This window comes from Mesocricetus auratus, unplaced genomic scaffold (assembly GCF_017639785.1).
Source record: "Mesocricetus auratus isolate SY011 unplaced genomic scaffold, BCM_Maur_2.0 Super-Scaffold_100009, whole genome shotgun sequence".
NCBI lineage: Eukaryota > Metazoa > Chordata > Mammalia > Rodentia > Cricetidae > Mesocricetus > Mesocricetus auratus.
In genome coordinates, this window is record NW_024429193.1 from 83,586,267 (window position 1) to 83,606,020 (window position 19,754).

The window sequence follows — 19,754 nt, forward strand, 5'->3', positions numbered from 1 at the left end:
AAGCAGTAGCTCTTTGCTTGGGAATTTCACCTTTCAAATTGGTGGTCCTACTGTGTTTGACCATTCCTAATTATATCTTCTCCGTGGCACAAAGACAATCTTCTTATGTAAGTATGGAAATCCTGATGTCATAGCCTGCTGATACTTGTTAAAAACTTTCTTGAAAATAACAAAAAAGTCTTAAAATGACATTCTCATATGTTGTTAATATACTTATCAAAGTGAATATGACCTTTTCTTCCTCAGGTGATTTCCTTAACTGATAAGAAGTCAAGTCTTTGACTTATTTTATCTCTGCCATATGGCTATTGTCTGCATTCTAAAATAATGCAAGCAAAGACAAAATGAAACTTTTAGTATGTCTGAGACCCTGGTCCTAAGCTTTGAGTTATGTCTGGCTTTAGTTACTATATAATTAATTCAACGATTCAAAAACATTTCCTTTCTGTACAAATGTTTCTCTTTAGGTTCACAATAAAATTTGCAACATTTTCTTCTTTCTTGATATTAATATTTAAATATTTGTTTTGTTTGGGTATTTTTGCTTGTTTTATTCATTTTACATACCTATCACAATTCCCCCTCTCTTCCCTCCTCCCCCTCACCTCACCTCACCCCAACCCTCCCCCACATCCACTCCTCAAGAGTGTAAAGGAATGCCATGGGAAGTCAACAAAGCCTGACACATTCAGTTGAGACAGGACCAAGCACCTTCCCACTGCAGCTTTTAAGGAGACATCATATAGAAGATCTACAAAGGCTATGGACATCCACTCTATGACATGTTTACATTTAATGAAAATACAATAGCTGGTCTCATATTTCCCATACTGTTCCTTGCAGTATTCATAAAAACCAACACTGGAAAACAGAGAAAAGATTCTCATGCAGTCAAGAAACAAGACCTGAATTTTTACATGCTGAAACACAGGACTTCAGAAAGAAAGAAGGAATTAGATGCTTGGCACAAGGGTGAAAAGAATGGATGAGAACTTTCAATTTAAGACTTGTGTGTAATCAACTAAAATCTGTTAATAATACTCAGCAGTACTTGTGAGGCTTTAGGCTATAGACTTTTTTCCTCTGTGTAAAATTCTGATGTCTTGGAAATTCTGAGGAAAAAAATAATACTTTTATTAAGAGGAACCATTATTATTAGATAAAATGGTTATTTCTTTAAAATAAAGTGTCCTTCAGAATATCAGAACCCACACTTTAGGCAAAAAACTTGGCTTTATTAGTATTACTACATCAGGCCAACTGATATTGTGCCAGTGCCAAGAAGTTTTCAAACCTTTGGGATACATAATAAACACATCTCTTCTAAAATGAAACTGAGCTTCATATACTAAAATTAACATTTCTAATATATAGAAATAAGCATGCTTATTACTGAGATCTCCCAAATGCTTTTTAATAATGCAGACATTTTAAGCATTAAAATATCTTGAACATATAACCTATTTTATAACTGTGCTGATGTTCAGAGAAAGTAGATGCTGGGGATGCAAAGATGATAGAGAAGATAAGAGCAATTGTTCTTGCAGATTATAGCATTAGCTGCCCAGCACCGTCTTGCCAAGTTACAACTGCTCAAGACAATAGATGAAAATTTCTGGTGCCATCTTCTGACCTTAGTGGACACCAGGAATGTACAGTGTACACAGCTATACTTGTAGACAAAATAGTCATACACATAAAAGAAAATGAATATTTTTGTACATCTAAAAAGAAATGAAGCTTAAGCTACAATGACACAAAATGTAAACCCAGCCCAAGTTCAAGGTTTGCCTGCCCTACATAGTCAGCTTCAAGACAATCAAAACTGTATCATAAGACCATGTCAATAGTTGTGTTCAGTTCTGAAATAACAGAGCAATTAAAACCCTTCTTAGCTGATGTGATAGTTTTTGTCAACTTTACACAAATTATATTGACAACTGAGGAATTTCCTCCATCAGATTGGCCCATGGGCATGTCTATGAGGCACTGTCTTAAGTAGTGATTAATGTGGGAAGGGGCAGATGTGGAGTGGCAGCACCTTGACCAGGTGCTCCTTGATCACATAAGAAAGAAAGGAAGTCAATAAGCAGCCTTCTTCCACTCCCTAGGCTCCAGGTCCTACCTCTCAGTTCCTACCCAGAGTTCCTGCCCTGACCTCCCTGAGTAACACCTTGTAATCTGATGTTAGTCAAGCCCTTTGTTCCCACAAGTTGCTTTGGGATGCTGTTTATCACAACAGCAGAAAGCAAACTGGGGCAACTGTCTAAAGTTTATACCTATCTCAAATTCTTTAACCACATCTACACATTGTCACAGTACACACATTGGTCACCCAATTCTCCAAAGATTTACTGCTTGCACCCATGAGGTGCTGCACTTCCCTTTCCTAAGTCATGTTGAGTTCTTGTTGTACACACACAGAGTAGAGTCATGTGAGAGAATGGCAGTGCTGAACAACTCTACTCCTGTAGTCAGGATGGTAAAGGTGCCTGAGTCTTCAAGTTGGTACTGCCTCACCATCAATGTGTCATGAGAGAGAGCACACAGCTGAGCAGCAGCTGCAGATTCCTGTGGTCCATGCTGGGTGAGAGCTGCTGTTGCTGGCTGTGCTCAGTGAGTAACAACCAATTCTGCTTCTCCAGCCATCACTTATCTGTAAGAAATCAAGTATCATTACACAATTTGCTTTCCATTTGCATTAGCAAAAAATGAATTTAATTCCTGCAATTAAGAACTAATAACAGTAGATGTGAAATCTAAAACACAGAGAGAGAGAAAGACACTCATGAAATAGGTAAAGCAAAACCATTATAGCTGTTTTGTAAATGAGAAAAGCAGAAATAACATTTCCATTAATTAAGTAACACTGCCAGAACCTTTAATAAGGAGAGGATATGTCTGGGCACACTGTGAATCTTTCTATGACATATGAATAATGGATGGTCTTTGGCTGTGATTTTCACAGGCCCTATACTAATTTTTAATTTAGTTTCAATTTCCTTATTGTATACTCCATATAAACAATGAAGTAAAGGAATACATTTCATACAGGTTGAAATTACCAGGCAGTTAATTTTTTTGTAAAAGAAGTTATCCTAAAAATATAAAATTAAATACCTGTGAATATTACCAAAATCATTCAGTAAAATGAAGAACAAGGGAGGATGTTTTAACAATGCTCTCATCTAAGTATGAAAGTGACATGGGGTGAGGGCCTTGGACAAGGTCGTGCATCTTACAAAACAAAAGCACTCACTGTTCCTTCCCATGAGTACAGTTCAGTAGAATCAGACAGTGGGGACATGCTGTAACAGGGCACACTGATACAGACACCCTCCAGTACATGTAAATGACAGAAGACAATTCTTCAGGGAGTTGCCTAGAGATCAGAATTGAAGCTGCTTGTAAGAGGTAAATGCACACACACACACACACACACACACACACACACACACACACACACACACAGTATAGACAGCAGCAACTAGTTGCAAGTAACATAATATCTATGTTACAATACAATTTTTGGATTCACAATTCATCTTCATGTGATTCAAGAAATCTGTTATTCAGAGCGACACGGGTTTTAAAATAAAAGAACTATTTCTAGAGATGTTCTTTACTTATGTGGAAGGCAACAATGAATTACCTTTTTCATTTTTAAATTCATTAAACTAAAGGTTGCCCCCTCAACCACATTTTCCCTTCCCTCTTTGCTGTAACTCACGCCCTGTCTTTGCTGCAAAGCATCTCTCAGCTTCCCTCCTCTGTTTCGAGGTCAGATTGCTGGTCTAAGAGACTGAAGGACTGACTGTTTTCCATCCTCGGTGAGAAAGTTTGTTGTGATTAGATCAGAATTCTGAAGTTAAAGTGTGCCATCTTGTGCCAAAAGATAGCATCTCACATGCATTGTTTTAAATATCATTGGCAAATGATAGTGTTGCTATGACAGAGCTGTAACAACTCCACATAAAATTGAATATTAAATTGCTTAACAATTAACATGACAATAAAATGCACTAAGGCTGTGTTCTGTTTTACCAGAAAGCATGATAAGCTTTGCACAGGAAGCGTAAATCACATTTTGCATTCTGAGTCCTGTTTGTGGTTACTGCAACCCTACCAGAAGAAAAAGGATGCTGTGACCTCATACTTTCCTGCAACAATAGAGATTGTTTAAGAGTTAAGTAATAATTCTTTCAAGACCAAGGGCAAACCCCAGTCTGTCTAATAAACTTGCTCTGCCTGTACCAATCATGCCACTTGGACCCAGTCCGTTCTATTTCCAGACTTTAAATGGCAGCAATACTCAAAACGTCGTACCCAGGAGGGAAGCCCAATGCCAACACACACTGTGCTGTTGGTGCATAGTCAGGGTTTGCAGGAATTCTGTGCTGCAGACAAAATGATTTCCTGCTTTTAGCCTAACAGGCATCCAGAGCAATCTCCTGAGAATGGCAGGAGGTTCATAGTAGCTGCCATGCTGGAAAAGCAGTGATGCTAAGAGTTAACACGTAGCATCATTATTGTACAGTTCCTTATAGTAGCAAGACACAGATGGAATTGAGTAACAAGCTAGAAGCAGGACTATGATGTTAAAGTATATCAAGTAATATACAGGTTGAAGTAATGTACAAAATGCAGTCAAAGATGCATTATGATATATCTTCAAAAATAGCTAAAACCAATAAAACAGATGCAGTAAAAAAAGGAAAAAATTAAATCACACAGCATTCCAAGGGAGTCTAATTTAGATAGCTACTGCTTTTGATGGTATCATATAATTAAAAGCAGGTTGGTGCACAAACACAAGATGAAATATATTCAGAAGACGAACTACACAATATTTCCTCCTGCAAAGACCACCTGAGACTTTGATATTTTCCCTTTTCAAATGTTATAATCTGGAAATTCTCTCCAAAGAATGTCTTTGGTACCTGAAGCAGTCCTGTTGGCAACATAAAAGAAATCACCTTTCAAGAGACAAGAACTTTCTAGGCATTATTTTTGCCATTTTTGGTTCACCAGGAAATGAATTCATAGAGTTTCTAAACAGCCCCCCCTTCCGTCTAATTGTGTTGTCATTCTTCCCTGACGGCCTGAGAAGGCTCCTGAGGATTATTGCTGACATTCCTTCTTCCTAAAACACAGGTAGTTGTTCCTTTAACAGTTTATTAGAAAGCCTTAGCTTTCACAAGTCACTCTTTCATTGAGCATGGATTGTGCATGCATCAATTATGCGATGTTTGCAACAATTTCACAGTCAGTCCCCAGAGTCCCTGGGGCTGAGAGTAGTAAAGCATATATAACATAGTGTGAGGTACATGTGTGGTAGGACACATCCACCTATATGTTTTGTATTTACATGTGCTTGGGTCCACTTATGTGTTTCTTTGTGGAAAATGGAAGCTGATGTCAGATGGATTCAATTGCTCTTCATTCTACCTATAAAGAGTGGATATCACACTGAACCTAGAGATCACTAATCCACTTAACCTAACTATCCAGTTTGCAGTGCAGATCATCTGGCTTTGCCCTTCCAATCCTAAGACTAAAAGCATCCATCACACTTCCCACCTTTTATATGGATTCTGGGGATTCAAACTTGGTATGATCAATGTTTACCTACTGAGCAATCTCTTTAGCTGTCCAAGTTACCAGTTGATTATAGATAGCAGATAGAGTTAACTTACATTTATTTCTGCTACAGCCATATTTTCCAACCAAGATTCAACAATAATAGCCAAAAACAAATCCAAAATGAACAAAAGAAAACAAAAGATCAGTAAAAAATATATTAGTTCAAAGCATTGCTAAATTTTACTCAACTAGGCTCCTGATACTCCTCTTACAGAATATAAGTACATGTAGAGGCATTTGTTTAATTATTGTGTTCAAATTTGATGTTGCTTTCTACTTTGGCTGAATATTTTTCTCACATTGCACAGTATCAAAAGCATAAAATATGGTTGCATCAGTGATTTTTGGTTATCTCTGAATTGACATATTCTCTCAAGAAGGATGGTTGTCCCAAGACTCCGGAAGTGAATACAATTTATAAGGCACAAGAAATTCCAGAAAATTACAAGGTTCCCGAGAGACCTCTCCAAGATTCCACAAACAGTAACAACTGCTGGGGAGAAGAAATATTATTTTTAGCTGAGATGATTACAAGATATTCAAAGAACTCCAGGGATGCAGTTTTAAAGAATTGTCACCCTTCTCCCAGCTCCCTTTCCCCTCCCATCTTACTCCCAATCTGTTCATGAGATCCAGGAGGAAGGTTGAGTCTGGGGAAAAATAGAGGAGAGCAGGAGATACCATTGTAGTTTTGAGGAGAGAGCTGACACTAGTGAGATTTCCAGAGATCTACAAGGATGGCACCATCTGGCAATATAAGCAATAGTGGAGAGACAACCTTAAATGTCCTTCTCCAATAATAAGATTGACTATCACCTTGTATGCTATCCTAGAGCCTTCAAACAGTAGCTGATGGAAGCAGAAGCAAACACCCACAACTAAACACTAAACTGAACTCCTGGAACCCAGTTGCAGAGAGGGAGGAGTGATGAGCAAGGGAGTCAAGACTGGGCAGGTGAAACCCACAGAGACAGATCATCTAAACAAGGGAAGCTCATGGACCCCAGAATGATGGCTGAGACGCCAGCATGGGACTGATCCAGATCCCCTGATCATGGGTGTCGGTGAGGAGACCTAGGACATCTATGGGGCTTTGGGTAGTAGATCAATATTTATCCCTGGTGTACTAATGGTATCCTAATGTCAAGGCGAGTTTTGTGAGACCTAGAAATTGAAGACAAATATAACCAGAGGGTACATTTTCTATCTGTCTGTCTGTCTATCCATCTCTCTGTTTATGTATTTAATTTTATTTTTGATATTATAATATAATTGCAGCATTTCTGCATTCCTTTTACAAACTCCAAACCCTTTCATATATATATATATATATAGATATAGATATAGATATATAGATAGATATATATAGATATAGATATCCTTGCTTTCCTTTCTTCCAAGTGTAATTTCTTTTTCTCTTTTTCTATTTGTTGTTGCATGTATATATATGTATATATATCCATATATACATATATTCCTAAATATATCTTGCTCAGTATGTATAATGTTTTCAGGGTCTTAACCTTACATAAAAGCAGCTGAAGAAAAGCAGGAGTGAGAGTTAGTATTCTCAGGGAGAAGAGCATCAGTAGGTCACCTAATCTATACTTTATTAAAAATAAAACAATATTGTGATTTATGTTCTGAAGCACATTCACATTTGTGCAGCTTGATAACAGACAATTGATCTTCTACAGGATATAAAAGGCCATGAGCTTTGTGTATGAAAGTTACATCAGTTTCAAGTCTCTATTTCACATGTGTTCATTGAAATCCAAGCAAAATCTGGTAAAGGTCAGTGTGTTCATGAATAAGAACAATACGATTTTAGGACCACAAGTGATTTCCTTTACTTTTGTTTCCTAGCAGTGTTCTTTGGCTTAATCAGTTTCAAAAGTCTGGGGTCCATGAGCTTCCCTTGTTCATTATGTGTGTGTGTGTGTGTGTGTGTGTGTGTGTGTGTGCATGTGTGTGGAGTAGGAGGTTATATTCAAATCAATTCAATAACTAAATACTGAGTATATATGCATAATTAATATGGGCAACCAAATTTATCTATAAAGAAATGTAAGAAAAGATTCCATTTCTTTTTCTTTTTTCTTCCCACCTATTGAACTTTCTTTCTACATAGACACACAAATATTGAAATGCATTTCTGCTGCAACATCTACATGCCAGTAGGGCATGTGATTCAAATTTATTCATTTCTATTCAGAAAGACTAACAGTGCAATGCATTGTATGTCTGACTATGACCAAGGTCATGAAGTAAAGGAACAGAAAATGAAAGACGTATCCACGCCTTGCTTAAGTGATAGAATTGATTGGGGGGAAATACCTTCACCTGACCTCACCTATGACAAGGGAAGAAGTTTATGACCTTCTGAAGCTTTTAGACAAAAGTTGAAAGCATGAAAACATACTCTTGAAAAACTGAATGCGTTTGTCTCACATTGACTGGCTTGCTTTTGAATGATTCTATCCAGGTAAGTGAGGGTTTCTACTATAATGTCATTTGCCCACCTATTGTCCTCATTCAAACTGTGAGAGTTAAAACCAAAGCTGTGAAGTAAACTTAAACAAAAATAGCTAAAACTAAAGGACTAGCAATTTGTAAAGATGTTTGACACTTGGTTTGACCTTTGCTCAACTGTTAGAATGTTGTCTGTGACCAAGAAACTTTAGTGTGGCAATCCATATTTAAGATGCTACCCAGTCAAATACTTACTAGACATATTCTATACCATCCTGTGGGAATTTCTTGTCATTTTTTGCACCCAGGTGTCCTTAGTAATCAGTGACATTCAAATCAAAGCTACTTTGAGATTTCATCTTACACCTTTCAGAATGTTGTCACAATATGTGAGTTCATGTGTGCATCATTATTGTTATATCTCCTGTCCCTGTTTTCTTAGAATGATGCATACCCTAGGATGCTTACATTTTTTCTGCCTCCTCTTTTGCATAGCTTTCTGAGTCCTGAGGGCAAGGGTTTAATAAAGACATCATATTCAACAATGAGTGCTCCAAAATCTCTCTACACATTGTCCAGTTGTGGATGTCTGTGTTAGTTATAATCTACTATAGGAAAAAAGTATACATGATAAAAGTTGAATGAGAGAGTCATCTTGGTCAAACTGAATAAACTCATATAGAAGAATCAAAACAGACCCATATTAATAATCTCCAGAAACCAAAGACCTCAGGCTACATCTAAGTAGCCTGAATTTAATAGAAGATAAAATGAGAAATAGTCTTGAACTCATTGGCACAGGGAAAGACTTTCTAACAGGCCCTAAGACCAACAATTAACAAATGGAAACTAATGAAACTGAAAAGATTCAAAATGGTAAAGAACACCATTATTCAGACAAAGCAGCAGAGTGAATAAAGGGAAAAGATTTTTACCAACTACACAAAAAATATAGTGCTAATATATAAAATATATAAAGAGCTCAAAAAGCTGAACATCAGGGAAACAAAGGACCCAGTTAATAAATGGGGCATAGAACTAAATACATGATTCTCAAAAAAGTAAAATACAAATGGGTGAAAAATACTTAAAGAAATGATAACTCATGCTACCAAGGATTTAGGAAAAAGGGAGTACTCATCCATTGCTAATGGGATTGAAAACTTTTACAAACACTATGGAAATCAGGATGGTGGTTCATCAAGGTCACAGGGATAGATCTAATTCAAGACCAAGTAGTACCAACCTTGCACATATATCTAAAGTGCTCTAAATCCTACAGAAGTGACAGTTGCTTATTATCCATGTTCACCATCTCATTATTACTCAGAGCCAGAAATTAGTAACAGCTTAGATGTTAATCAAAATGTGCATGGATTATGAACATGTGCATGTATTCCACTATTTTTTAAAAAGACCATGAATTCACAGGTAAATCAATAAAATAAGAAAAATGGCATCATAAGCAAGTCAACCCAGATCCCCCCCAAAAAATAAAAAATGGTATGTGTTTCTTATATGTGGGTGTCACCTCTCAGCTTTTAGGACTTTGATGGACATGCTACAGTCAATGTAACCAGAAGTTAGATATAGAATAAAGGAAAAGGTAATAGAAAACATAGTTATAGGAGAGATGAGGAAAATTGGATCAGAAAATTAAATGGAGCATAGTGTAGGGAATAGGGCAGTAGTAGGGGAAAAAGAGGAGGCACAGCTGAAACTAAAGACCATTTGAGGGGTTATAGGGAAAACTGCTACTGCAGAAGCATCAAAAAAATCTGTAAACATATGAAGAAAATCTAAATGGAGTCAAAAATAATGTGGGAGACAAAGCCCCAATGAGACATCTTTTGCCTCCAAATAAAATTCCTAAGCCAAATGGCTCCATGCAAACTCCCAGACTCATTGCTCTCCGCAAACTGAGGGTAAAGTTCTGTTGCTGAAGACAGCACTTTCATATATCATTGAACACTATGAAGTCTAGTTAGTGCCTATCTTAAGCCTTCACCCATACAGACTAATAATGTTCACAGTATTGGACATTGCTTTGTGTGCTACCAGAAGAGAAAGGCAAACACCAAACCAGCTAGGAACTCTTTGATCTTCAAGTAAACAACCACTACCTGACTGTATTTAAGGCCTTCTCCTTGAGATGGAATCCATGCTGGACACTGATTCATGGGTCATAAGCCTGTGACTAGATCAGCAATGTGCCTGTGGAAACACAAGTACTTTTGTTCTGATAAAGGAACATAGCAATAAAATGATTTCCACTTTCTTATCACTAATCTTTATATATGAAAGACCTCATAATGATTCTTAGTTGAACTTTCTTACATCAACAAGTTTGACATTCTCAGAGTAAATAGATGATTTCATTGACTGCTTCTGCCTTCTACCCTCTAAAATGCCAAATATTTTCTTCCCTGTTTGTTTAATGAAACTGATCTCTACAATATCTCCTGCACAGTACTTTCTTAAGTAGATGCTCATGAAATTTTGCTGACTTTAATTGCATCAAGCTCAGTATAGAAATGACAATTCCCTCATAATCAGTTTTGTTGTTTTGTTTTCTTTAAACTCTGAAGTGACTGGATAATATTTTCTCTGATTCTTTTAAATAGTGAGGAGAGCTTCTGAAAATTAAAAAAAAAGCATCAGAAAACAGTTCTGATAAAAATTTTGGGATAGTAGTGTTGACAAGGGTAGTTACTCTTAACTCAGAGGTCATAACTTATGCTACTTTGAAAAAAGTATATAAATTCTGATTCTAAAAGCTATTAGAGTGAACATAGCATACAGAATTTTATTTTAAAAATAAAACTTATTTTTGAGTTTTTAATAAAAATAAGAGCTGATAAATTCATTGACAGATGCTTGGGCTTTCTTTCAGGGGAACTTCCTTAAAAGGCCAAGAGGTGGCTGTTTCCCTGAAATCATCTGGGCGATGGTCTTTTCATAAATTTTGGCTCTGCTGAATATAAGTTCCTTAAAAAAATAAAAACCATGACATTTAAGAAAATGAATTTAATTACTGAAGCTCTTTTTAATACCATTACAGCAACCAAGATATAAACAATTACTAATCCCTAACAAACACACATATCGAAGTTCTATTTACCTGAAGTTCAAATGAACATTTTTGATTCTTTGTCAGCTTCAACATCTTGTCTCTTCTGGAATCTATCATCACTCACGTATATGTATATACAAAATCATAATAAAGTATGTATTCCTCCTGGTGCAAAATCATTACCAAGAAATCTAGGCCCTTCAGGGGTACAAAAGAAACTGAGTCTAGAGATATGAGAATAACAAGAAGTCAACATTTGGTTTCCCAAAATAGGATACTATAAAATTTCCTAGGTAATGGAAACAAACACATCATCCTTTCTTTTCCCGACTTCTGGAGTTTTATATGTTATCTAATTTTAACCCTGAACTATTTGAGATGGCAGTATTAGCATGAATCCACTGATGTGTGATCTTATGTGCATAGAATTGTTATTTAATAACCTGACATTCTGACTGAATGTCACTGAAGTATATTGAAAGAAAAAATACTTTAGATTCTTACTCTGTGAAACCAATAAAGTGAAGTTGAGCAACCATAGCTTGTGTGCTATGTCAACATCCTATCAAATGTTAAGCATAATTGCCAAGCCCCTTGCTAAGAAAAATGAGCAAAATAACTACTGCTGAAGGCTCTTCCAATTGAAAAGGGTTGATATTATCTCCATAATAGTTCCCTTCAAAGTCCATTACATTGTGATTTTTATGAGAAATTACTTAAGGCAATTCCTAGGCAATATGTTCACTTCAAATTTCTTGATTGCTCATATCCTTCCTCATAGTATATTTTTTGCTAATAGTAAATGGCTTCACAAAATAAAATCTGGTGTGTGTTTCCAAAAGTTACATTGCAGCTTGATTCAAGATAATTCCACGAATATGTATTTTCCCTTGTGGTGGTCATAATTAACATTTTATTTCAGAAGAACATTAAAAAAATTTTATATATTAGTCACAATTTTAAGGGATACATATCTGTGTGTCTTCTCATTTTTCTGTGATTCAAATAAAGAATAACTTTATAAACAGGAATCATATCATGACTAAAACACTTGTGTTTATTGCAAGTATGCAGGTGGACATAAAGGTCTTGGCATGACTGTTGTCTATCATGATGATTTGAATGGAATGCGAGCAGGTAAAACTGCAAACAAGGGGCTATACAGCTACAAATTTTAAAAAAGCATTTTAATTTTGTGATTATAATCTTACTTATGAAAAATGAAAATTTGACCCATCGATTTGAAACCTCTTTGTGCTTAATAAGTAAAATGTATTCCAATTTAAAGAGAAGCAATAAAGTGAATTTAAAAAACTATTAGGAAATCATAATTCTTAGACTTACTTTCTTGATATTCCTGAACTCTCTGTATAAGATTATCACTTTTATAAAATTTGATCCCACCCTAGCTTTTCTAAACTATTTACCAATATTTGAAAATCCACCACATTTTCTATAACCACTAATCAGTATTTATAGCAAACCATTCTAATCTTAACTCCCTAAGTAGGTGCCTGGATTTATTTTCAGATTAGAAACAGTTGGATCATTCCCTTTGTGAGAATAATTATCTTGGATATGTTTCTTCCCATTTGCTGTCTAATTATGTCAAGTGACGCCCTACAGTATCTCTCTATGAAGTGGAGTGACAGGCTGACAGGTGTTGTCAGCAAGAAGTCTGATGACTGGGAGATGTGTTTGTCTTTTAATAGATTCAATAAAGCACAAAGGAAAAGCAGAGCTTCCACACACAGCTTGGGGAGCCTTTGGCAAACCCCTCTGAAAGATGCTAACACTCTCAATATTCTAATTGAGGCACTGATACTAGCAGTCTGCACTGCTGTGTTCTTAAAACATTCTACCAAGATGCCTCCTGACATATTCTTATCTAGAAACCATGACATGGATCATAATGAAGCACAAATCCATCAGGTTCTCTTGCTCCTAAAAGAAACTGTGACCAAGTGTAGTTAGAAAAAGACATAAAAATGTATCTTAAAGGGTCTTTATCTCTAATTTCTTCTATGACTTTAAAACTATGCTATGAGCATCTTCACAGCATGACACATCTCAAACCCGCTGTGAGTCTTTACACCCTCAGCAAGGCTTCCTCCCCTCTTCCTCCCACTCCCATTTAGTTCCACTCCCATAAGAAAACACCCTGTGCTGTGCATTCATTTTCTGCAGCCCTTGGATCCTGGATGGAGCCAAAAGGAAACTGACCAATTCTGTAATAAGCAATCTCTTCAATCAGCCACACTGTCACCTATAATAATACAAATTCTTTGTGATTCTAATCATCAGCTGTCATTCAAACAATATCAGGTGCTTGGCAACAGGGCTATGTGGAATTTCTCATCCATCTGCCAAGTAGTGGAAATGACCTTCCAACTTTCGTTTGCATACATGTTTGTTATCTTAAATAGGTCATTTTCACAGACAAAAAAAAAACAAATTCCTCCAGCTACACTAGGTAAATATATAGTTGCAAGATACGGCAAACATTCAGTAACACACATGGTATTTTTTCACATTCTTTCTTAGTGCCTTGAGAATTATACACAATGCATTTTGGTCATATCGACCTCTCTTCCAACATGTCCCAGATCCATCCCTCCTTCTCTGTTGCCCCAAATTTGTGTTCTTTTCTATCTTTTAAACTATCCAGTGCAGTACATGCTGCACCTATACTCTTAGACGTGTGGCCTCCAGTGCCACACCCTTAAAAACTGATTTTCCTTTCCCAAAAGCCATCATCTACAAACTAGTTCTTTAGACAGGGGTTAGCTTTTGTGCTCACCACCATTTTCTGTGATAGAATTCTTTGGAAAGGGGTGCTGATCTTCGCAGCTCCTGGGCACGCTGTCTCAATTGCTCTGCATTTATATGTGTGACACTCTGTTGTGTCCAGAAAATAACGTTTCCTCTAGTCATCTACTGCCCATGGATAATACATGTATCCTCTTCCACCATGACTGAGCCTTGGATGGAGGGGCGTGATACAGTTGTTGTCCTTAGGTCTGAGCATTCCATAATCTCTTATTCACTATGCATTGATCAGTTGTAGGTCTCTGTATTAATCACCACCTACTGCAAAAAGCAGCTTTTCTGGTGAAGATTGACCAATGCACTAATCAAAGGTATAATGATTAAGCCATTAGGAGTCAGTTTAATTCAATGGACATTTAATGGAGTAATAGTACTGTTTTCCCCCTAGGTCCAACAACCTTTCTTCAGCCATAGGATCTTGGCTCCTATAATGTGGCCAAGTATGGGTTTCAACTGGGGTGGGTCATTTAAATGTCTATTAAGATAACATTTGTGCCACTATTGTATCAGTTGAGAAATGTTGCCAAGCCGCTCCTTGCAGTTCTTGAATTTCACAAGATTGGTAATTATATTTTCCCTCTAGCAACAAACGTACCTGCCAGCACTGTAAAAGCTACCCTGTAGTGATGAAGTTTCCAGGTGAGTTTAGCTTACTTTTTCCATGTTTCTATGACTCAAGTCAATGATGTTTTCAGCATTAGGGTCTTACTCTCAAGTTCTGGTTGGAGGATAACAAAGAACATTGGTAGTAGCTTGTACTATTTGAGGACTGATAGGGCCTCACTTACCAACAATTCCATTCCTGACACTGGATGTCTTATTTAATATCATGTGATGTCTGGTAGAAGCACTGTTGTCTTTTTATAGGGTAAATATTTCAATTATTTATCCATGTGTGTATTTTAAGAATCTCCTACAGTAGTTGGTTTTTGAAAATCCTGTAGTGTTAGTTATTCCTCACCCTAGACCATCTGCCTTGCCCTCCTTTCCCCTCATCATTTAAAATCTGCCATACAATTATTCACCTTTTACCTTTTATACCACTTCATTTTGTCTCTAAGTATGTGCTTTGAAATTATAGGATTTTTAGTAAATCCAACAAAGGAGTTAGAACCAAACAGCAAGAATTTGAGAAATCTGTTTACTCATGCTGTTACCAATACACTTGGATTAATATGAAAAGCACTTATACTCTAAAAGGAAAGACCTACAGACAAATGAAAAAAAGGAAATTAAAAATTGTTTCCAAATAGACATGAAGTAGACATGTTTACCTGGGCTGTTCACATAATTAATCTGTAGCAGTAGAACACTGATGAAGATAAGAGGCTGCTACTGATAATAAAATGCTAGAACAGGTATTAAACTGGACTGTCTACAAAGAGCAGTGCACCCCACATTCCTACACCTATTTCTCCCCAACCTTAAACAAAGAGGCACAGGGTGCTCTATCATAAAACAAATAAATTGTTTCAAATAGTTTCAAAATGTGTCCCCAAGTCAGCATTTGTTTTTAAAGTCACACCATTCTACTACAAGTGAATTTCTTAGTATGTCAACTAACGTATATTGGGTGACCATGCCCTTCAGAAAGACTTGGTTTCATAGGAGCCCCACTTTCTATTCACAATGATATCTGTTCAGCAAATTAAACTATTCAAAAACCTTATCTTATAGATCAGATTAGTTCAAGTCTTTTAACAGAAAGCTTTAGGATACTTATCTCTTGGGATAAGAAGGCATCCATTAGCAAAGGAGATCAAATGAATATGTCTAACTACCTTCATTTGAAATTTTGCTACTAAATAGTGGTGGTCATAAATTCTTCTTATTACTGATAGTTCAATTGTCTCAACCTTATGTAGCCTAAATCTTTAAGTGGTCTTAGCTGATGACCCATTTTGCTCAAAATCAGTACTCCAATTTGACTCTGGAAAGCATCTGTTATGGTACAAATTTAACAAGAGAAGGGATCACTAGTACCACTGTTTTCAGCAGGCCTTCTAGATTTTAACATGTGTATGATGGAGGTTCTGGCATTTAGGGCAATTTCAACTTTGTCTATCTTTTTGAAACCTTCCTAAATGTTTCAGAAGTAATTGGAGTCCTCTTTAAATTTTAATAAAATTTTCTATTGCTTCTTATTGTCAAACTGTATGTGTTGAATTAGAATATTTAAGTTTGAATTTGTGTCTGCCACTGGGTTACAGATCTCTGAACTGCTATAGTGGTGTCTTATGCATCTTGCTGCTACTCATGGTTCAGTAACTTGGCACTTTGTAAATTCTCAACAACCTCTACTATATTGAATTGTCAAGGAAGAAGCTACAGTAGTATGTCAAAACAATGATGAAAATGTCAATTTAATAAAGGAAGGTGACAATACTTAGATTATAAGACAGTGAAAATTATTATTATCATTATTATTGCTGTTGGTATCTTCCATTCTTTCCCTGAATTTGCAATTATTATATAAGAACATGTAGAAAATAACACTGTTCAAAGTGTATTGATGAAGACAATAGATAGGAGTCTGAGGTGTGCATTGTGTTCTGAATAAATTCCAATATTAATATTAAGTTGATGTGTGTATGTAGGCACTGTATGGTATGCCATAATTGAAACATTACCTCCAGTAAGCTCATGAGACTCAGAAACCAGGACTATTCTCCTATTTCCCTCCTCAGCAGAATAAAAAAGAATAAGAAAAGACTGACTAACTAGCCAGCTGAGGTGAAGAAATCTCTAAGCAGCTGAAGTGCCTACAAGCTGTGCAGAGAGCCCTAGATTTGCAGTTTTTGTGAGTCCTTACCCATGTTGGGATGGGTTTCTCAGAAATGTAAGCTGCTTTTAAATCATCCCTGTTCATTGTATATAACCTATTAGTCACACTCTTATTTGTAAACCAGTATGAATCTCACTGCTTCACCATGAGTATTGGTACAGACACCACTTTGAAGTGCCACAGGTTTCCTTTCTGGATGAGTAAACATGTGTTGCATCTGAAAAAGAAAAAAGAATCTGTCAAACAGCAAGAAGAAAATCATTAGAATTTTATACAAGCAAGTTTTAGCATAATGTGAAGACTGGGAGACTCTACAGAAACATTTAATAGAATTTTAAATCAGTAAAATACATGACAGGAAGGAAAGAACAAAAGCCTATGTGTATCATCATAATATTTTGAGTATCATGTAATATGATATAGCTTGTATAATGTTGTGAAAAACTCAAAAAATATGTGTCTATCCTTCTGTAGAATAAATTATATACTGGGCCCTTACTATCACTTGACTAATAATTAAAACACTACCGGAAACTAGAATGTCTTTCCAGCATTTAAAGAGGGGGGACGTGAGTTCAGGTTTAATCTGACTCAGAGGCAGCGATTGGACTTCTAACACGTACCTCAGTTGGCAGCATATTATGAGCTGTGTTTGGCCTTTAAAATTAGACAACTCTTCTTGGAAGTCCTGCTATTGATACTTTGGGTGTTCACTTTTACAGAAAAATGGAAAGCAAAGCTAACCCTTTCCTTGTTTGAATGGAAATTGATTTTTGACTCTTTCCTGGCCCCTAGAATGCTTAATACTAACACATAACAGTATTTGGAAGACGTTTTATCTTTAATAAAGCTGAATACAAATGACACAAATAATTTAAATGTGTAAATCATTCATACATGATATATAAACGCCTGCATTATTATCAGTGATATTCATAATTTTGAATATATAAGTCAAAGTGTCATTAAATAATACTCTTACAATAAAAAATGAATTATTTCCAGTTATGGAGTTTTTGTGATATTAAGTGTCTGACTTATGAGAAAATGTGTGAATTTTCTCATTGAACCACTCTCCTGTTCTAAGCTGGAAAAAAGAAACAGACCAGTGATCCAGGCGTGGAAGGACCTGGGTGTAGGGGCATGAAAACCACAGTGAAGTGTTTATTCCAGTGCACGGCAGACATTGTTCAGCTTTTTATCTGCAGAAACGTAAAATGTGACTGCATATAAAAGAGCCAAGGTCAGTCAGAACTGGCCATGCAAGCCAAGGTTCCCTAAGGCCTATTCAACCTTTTATAACTTTTTTTTCTTATTCTTCCTCGGAGCAATACAACTTTTACAGAGGGTTGGAGAATTCTTTTGAATCATTCATCAACTGTGTAGCTTTTGTTACATTCATACAACTATGCAGCTTTTGTTACATGAATTTCTTTAGAGATTATTATTAAAAGCTTTTTAATTATGCTAGCCTATTTGGTGGTACCTTATAAAAATTCGTTCGTTAGAAATTTTATATTTAAAGAAGTCACATCACAAGTGCATTTTGTGTGTGTGGCACATACACTTAGCACTCCTTGTTTTCTTAGACCCCTTCACAGTGTCAAGCACGACCTACATTATGCATATTTACCAATCCTCGTTGTTTGCAGTTTATATCAACCAGTATATGATAATTCTAAATTTATGTTTTTCCAAGTTAGCTGTCGTTTTGCTTGACAAGACAGTGCAGGTAGCAATGTGAAGATCTGATGTGATTGTGCTAAAGCATATATAAAACATTTAAGAATGTAAGCATTTTAAATGCCCGGTTCTTTTTATGTTTATTTATTCAATGAACATCTGGAGCATCTTGTCTTATCTTAAGTCTCCAATTAATATCCTCCAGTGAGTGCAAAATGAGTGTGTGACTAATGGCTGACATACTGAGACTTGGTATGAACAGATTTATACTGAGTTTATAGCTGAATAAGAAGGACCATTTTTTCTAGATTATGAGGAAATCTGGACTCTAAATGAGGTTTAAAACCCTCAAAGTTTATTTAATCTATAAACATCTATGTTATAAACTGAGTTATCTAACGTTACAACGTAAATATTGACAAAACATGAACAAAAGATGATGAGAAGCACCGAGACAATGATCTGCACCCATTTGGCTCCTGTTCTAGTCTAGATCCCCAGTAAACGATCTTAACCTGCTTTGCACAACAGTATGTGACCTGTTGCCTGTGTTCAGAGATTGGCACTCTGGTGCTCATGCATGTGAAGAAGCAAGCGTTCTAAGCTGCTGATCCATCTCCAAGCTCATGCTTCGTATTTCCATACAAATCATTGTGTTTATGGAGTTGTGCTTAATTTACCTCTGTAAGAGTATCAATTCATATGAGAGCTGGAGTTAGTCATAGGTTCCAGCAAGTGTGAAATATTTTATGTACAGATATACGGAGAGCAATGGTTTAATATGGCTGAGTAAGGTTCTGACAACACAAGCAAATAATTCCCCATTGATGATTCTATGAGCAGACATCAGTCACTGTATTATTAGTATGAAATATTTGTGTATGTGTATGTATGTTCCAAAATTAAAGGAAAAACCTGTGCTAAGTTGTGTTTTAATGTACACTATAAAACCTTTTTTATCACTCTTTCTCACTGTATTTCTGTAAACAACTGTGTATTACTGTGTATCTCCACTTTGTGAATCTGACCACTTGATGATAACTCTGTAATGACTACATAAATCCTGTTCATGTATGAGGTCTTAGGCAACACAGAACCTGTATTGGCTTCTTCCTTTCTATAGTATCACTGGCATCATTAGACTCCAGAACCCCTCTAATTTCATCGACAATAATTACTTCACTAGCACAAAAGCAGCTTGCCCTCTGGGCTCTGCTTGATCCTACAGTGACTGCAAAGGAAGAGGCTGGTCATCAGGCTCTCTGGCAA

The 19,754-nt window shown here is 36.2% G+C and overlaps 1 long non-coding RNA gene across 4 annotated transcripts in view; it reads right to left on the bottom strand.

Annotated features, from left to right (window-relative positions):
* Window positions 1-2,304: 2,304 nt before the first annotated feature.
* Window positions 2,305-19,754, bottom strand: part of LOC121142237 — a 48,480-nt gene continuing 31,030 nt past the window's right edge. The window contains exons 3-6 of one of the 4 annotated variants that reach the window (XR_005879222.1): window positions 16,830-17,019; window positions 11,237-11,412; window positions 10,239-10,329; window positions 2,305-2,656 (exon numbers count right to left, since the gene is read on the bottom strand). This is a non-coding gene — a long non-coding RNA (uncharacterized LOC121142237). The remainder of the gene's footprint in view (window positions 2,657-10,238; window positions 10,330-11,236; window positions 11,413-16,829; window positions 17,020-19,754) is intronic. The other 3 variants (XR_005879219.1, XR_005879220.1, XR_005879221.1) reach the window with 3 other exon arrangements.